The sequence below is a fragment of the Dunckerocampus dactyliophorus genome, unplaced genomic scaffold (assembly GCF_027744805.1).
Source record: "Dunckerocampus dactyliophorus isolate RoL2022-P2 unplaced genomic scaffold, RoL_Ddac_1.1 HiC_scaffold_25, whole genome shotgun sequence".
Lineage (NCBI taxonomy): Eukaryota > Metazoa > Chordata > Actinopteri > Syngnathiformes > Syngnathidae > Dunckerocampus > Dunckerocampus dactyliophorus.
In genome coordinates this window covers 10,001-15,000 of record NW_026559861.1, presented here as the reverse complement: position 1 = coordinate 15,000, position 5,000 = coordinate 10,001, and positions in this window count along the sequence as shown.

Sequence of the window (5,000 nt, the reverse complement as noted above, 5' to 3'; positions counted from 1 at the left end):
CCAGGGGTTTTCCAAGAGCGGCACAGCCCCAGCTCACGTCCGTGTTTCAGTGCGTCAAAAGCGGATTCAAAAGTGTGCTTTTCTCGGTACTTCCCCTGGAGGTCAGTGTTTCTAAAAACTGGGTTTCCGAAATCGTGCTGGAGGTGTTTTGGTCAACCAGGAAAAATGGCATTTACGGGAGAGGGTAAAGTATACCCCCCCCCCCCCTCTCGGCTGATTTACCCTCTCCCGTAAACGCGTTTTTTCCTGGTCGACCAAAACACTCATTGACTCCCATTCATTTGACACTTTGTCATTTTTTCAGCACTTTTTTCGCGCATTGGGTACTCCGCCCATTGACTCCCATTCATTTGACACTTTGTCGTTTTTCCAGACCTTTTTTCACGCATTGGGTACTCCGCCCATTCACTCCCATTCATTTGACACTTTGTCGTTTTTTCAGCACTTTTTTCGCGCATTGGGTACTCCGCCCCATTCACTCCCATTCATTTCACACTTAGAAAAATCATCCGAGCGGCTCTCCACGCATTTTATAGCCGCTTTGGGGCTCCAGCCGCCTCGGCCTTCATTTCTGACTAGGCTCGTGTGGACTTTGTCGTTTTTTCAGCACTTTTTTCGCGCATTGGGTACTCCGCCCCATTCACTCCCATTCATTTGACACTTAGAAAAATCATCCGAGCGGCTCTCCACGCATTTTATAGCCGCTTTGGGGCTCCAGCCGCCTCGGCCTTCATTTCTGACTAGGCTCGTGTGGACTTTGTCGTTTTTTCAGCACTTTTTTCGCGCATTGGGTACTCCGCCCCATTCACTCCCATTCATTTGACACTTTGAAAAATCATCCGAGCGGCTCTCCACGCATTTTATAGCCGCTTTGGGGCTCCAGCCGCCTCGGACTGCATTTCTGACTAGGCTCGTGTGGACTTTGTCGTTTTTTCAGCACTTTTTTTACACATTGGGTACTCTGCCCCATTCACTCCCATTCATTTGACACTTTGAAAAATCATCCGAGCGGCTCTCCACGCGTTTTATAGCCGCTTTGGGGCTCCAGCCGCCTCGGACTGCATTTCTGACTAGGCTCGTGTGGACTTTGTCGTTTTTTCAGCACTTTTTTCGCGCATTGGGTACTCCGCCCCATTCACTCCCATTCATTTGACACTTTGAAAAATCATCCGAGCGGCTCTCCATGCATTTTATAGCCGCTTTGGGGCTCCAGCCGCCTCGGACTGCATTTCTGACTAGGCTCGTGTGGACTTTGTCGTTTTTTCAGCACTTTTTTTACACATTGGGTACTCTGCCCCATTCACTCCCATTCATTTGACACTTTGAAAAATCATCCGAGCGGCTCTCCACGCGTTTTATAGCCGCTTTGGGGCTCCAGCCGCCTCGGACTGCATTTCTGACTAGGCTCGTGTGGACTTTGTCGTTTTTTCAGCACTTTTTTCGCGCATTGGGTACTCCGCCCCATTCACTCCCATTCATTTGACACTTTGAAAAATCATCCGAGCGGCTCTCCATGCATTTTATAGCCGCTTTGGGGCTCCAGCCGCCTCGGACTGCATTTCTGACTAGGCTCGTGTGGACTTTGTCGTTTTTTCAGCACTTTTTTTACACATTGGGTACTCTGCCCCATTCACTCCCATTCATTTGACACTTTGAAAAATCATCCGAGCGGCTCTCCACGCGTTTTATAGCCGCTTTCAGACTCCTGCCGCCTCGCCTGCACTTCCGCCTCGGTCCGTTAGGATTTAGGCCTTTTTTCAGCACTTTTTCTCCGTTCCTCCGGGGCGACAGCGGCTCTCCACGCATTTTATAGCCGTTTTCAGACTCCTGCCGCCTCGCCTGCACTTCCGCCTCGGTCCGTTAGGATTTAGGCCTTTTTTCAGCACTTTTTCTCCGTTCCTCCGGGGCGACAGCGGCTCTCCACGCATTTTATAGCCGTTTTCAGACTCCTGCCGCCTCGCCTGCACTTCCGCCTCGGTCCGTTAGGATTTAGGCCTTTTTTCAGCACTTTTTCTCCGTTCCTCCGGGGCGACAGCGGCTCTCCACGCATTTTATAGCCGTTTTCAGACTCCTGCCGCCTCGCCTGCACTTCCGCCTCGGTCCGTTAGGATTTAGGCCTTTTTTCAGCACTTTTTCTCCGTTCCTCCGGGGCGACAGCGGCTCTCCACGCATTTTATAGCCGTTTTCAGACTCCTGCCGCCTCGCCTGCACTTCCGCCTCGGTCCGTTAGGATTTAGGCCTTTTTTCAGCACTTTTTCTCCGTTTCTCCGGGGCGACAGCGGCTCTCCACGCATTTTATAGCCGTTTTCAGACTCCTGCCGCCTCGCCTGCACTTCCGCCTAGGTCCGTTAGGATTTAGGCCTTTTTTCAGCACTTTTTCTCCGTTTCTCCGGGGCGACAGCGGCTCTCCACGCTTTTTATAGCGGTTTTCAGACTCCTGCCGCCTCGCCTGCACTTCCGCCTAGGTCCGTTAGGACGTGGGCCTTTTTTCAGCACTTTTTCTCCGTTTCTCCAGGGCGACAGCGGCTCTCCACGCTTTTTATAGCCGCTTTGGGGCTCCAGCCGCCTCGGCCTGCATTTCTGACTAGGCTCGTGTGGACTTTTTCAGCACTTTTTTTTGTGCATTGGGTACTCTCGCCCATTGACTCCCATTCATTTGACACTTTGTCATATTTTCAGCACTTTTTTTGTGCATTGGGTACTCTCGCCCATTGACTCCCATTCATTTGACACTTTGTCATATTTTCAGCACTTTTTTGGCGCATTGGGTACTCTCGCCCATTGACTCCCATTCATTTGACACTTTGTCATATTTTCAGCACTTTTTTGGCGCATTGGGTACTCTCGCCCATTGACTTCAATGCATTTACTGCAACTCCTGCCTGTGTCCGCCAGAGGGCGTCTGGCTTAACAGCGGCTCTCCACGCTATTTCTATCCGCTTTGAGGCTCCAGGCAGCTCGGCCTGGGTTTCTGAATTTCTCCCTTGACACTTTGTTACTTTTTCACCTTTTTTCTCATTTCATCCAGGGACACAGCGGCTCTCCACAGACTTTCCCGCGGCCCCTGGGCTCCAGGACCCTAGGCATGGGTTTCTGCCTAGCTCCCTTGACACTTTGCCATTTTTTCACCTTTTTTCTCATTTCATCCAGGGACACAGCGGCTCTCCACAGACTTTCCCGCGGCCCCTGGGCTCCAGGACCCTAGGCATGGGTTTCTGCCTAGCTCCCTTGACACTTTGCCATTTTTTCACCCTTTTTCTCATTTCATCCAGGGGCACAGCGGCTCTCCACAGACTTTCCCGCGGCCCCTGGGCTCCAGGACCCTAGGCATGGGTTTCTGCCTAGCTCCCTTGACACTTTGCCATTTTTTCACCTTTTTTCTCATTTCATCCAGGGACACAGCGGCTCTCCACAGACTTTCCCGCGGCCCCTGGGCTCCAGGACCCTAGGCATGGGTTTCTGCCTAGCTCCCTTGACACTTTGCCATTTTTTCACCCTTTTTCTCATTTCATCCAGGGCAACAGCGGCTTTCCACAGACTTTGCAGCCGCCCCTGGGCTCCAGGACCCTAGGCATGGGTTTCTGCCTAGCTCCCTTGACACTTTGCCATTTTTTCACCCTTTTTCTCAATTCATCCAGGGACACAGCGGCTCTCCACACACTTTAGAACCGCCCCTGGGCTCCAGGCAGCTCGGCCTGAGTTTCTGAATTTCTCCCTTGACACTTTGCCATTTTTTCACCCTTTTTCTCAATTCATCCAGGGACACAGCGGCTCTCCACACACTTTAGAACCGCCCCTGGGCTCCAGGCAGCTCGGCCTGAGTTTCTGAATTTCTCCCTTGACACTTTGCCATTTTTTCACCCTTTTTCTCATTTCATCCAGGGACACAGCGGCACTCCACAGACTTTACAGCCGCCCCTGGGCTCCAGGCAGCTCGGCATGGGTTTCTGCCTAGCTCCCTTGACACTTTGCCATTTTTCCACCCTTTTTCTCATTTCATCCAGGGACACAGCGGCTCTCCACAGACTTTGCAGCCGCCCCTGGGCTCCAGGACCCTAGGCATGGGTTTCTGCCTAGCTCCCTTGACACTTTGCCATTTTTTCACCCTTTTTCTCAATTCATCCAGGGACACAGCGGCTCTCCACAGACTTTACAGCCGCCCCTGGGCTCCAGGACCCTAGGCATGGGTTTCTGAATTTTTCCCTTGACACTTTGCCATTTTTTCACCCTTTTTCTCATTTCATCCAGGGACACAGCGGCTCTCCACAGACTTTACAGCCGCCCCTGGGCTCCAGGCAGCTCGGCCTGAGTTTCTGAATTTCTCCCTTGACACTTTGCCATTTTTTCACCCTTTTTCTCATTTCATCCAGGGACACAGCGGCACTCCACAGACTTTACAGCCGCCCCTGGGCTCCAGGCAGCTCGGCATGGGTTTCTGCCTAGCTCCCTTGACACTTTGCCATTTTTCCACCCTTTTTCTCATTTCATCCAGGGACACAGCGGCTCTCCACAGACTTTGCAGCCGCCCCTGGGCTCCAGGACCCTAGGCATGGGTTTCTGCCTAGCTCCCTTGACACTTTGCCATTTTTTCACCCTTTTTCTCAATTCATCCAGGGACACAGCGGCTCTCCACAGACTTTACAGCCGCCCCTGGGCTCCAGGACCCTAGGCATGGGTTTCTGAATTTTTCCCTTGACACTTTGCCATTTTTTCACCCTTTTTCTCATTTCATCCAGGGACACAGCGGCTCTCCACAGACTTTACAGCCGCCCCTGGGCTCCAGGCAGCTCGGCCTGAGTTTCTGAATTTCTCCCTTGACACTTTGCCATTTTTTCACCCTTTTTCTCAATTCATCCAGGGACACAGCGGCTCTCACAGACTTTAGAACCGCCCCTGGGCTCCAGGACCCTAGGCATGGGTTTCTGCCTAGCTCCCTTGACACTTTGCCATTTTTTCACCTTTTTTCTCATTTCATCCAGGGACACAGCGGCACTCCACAG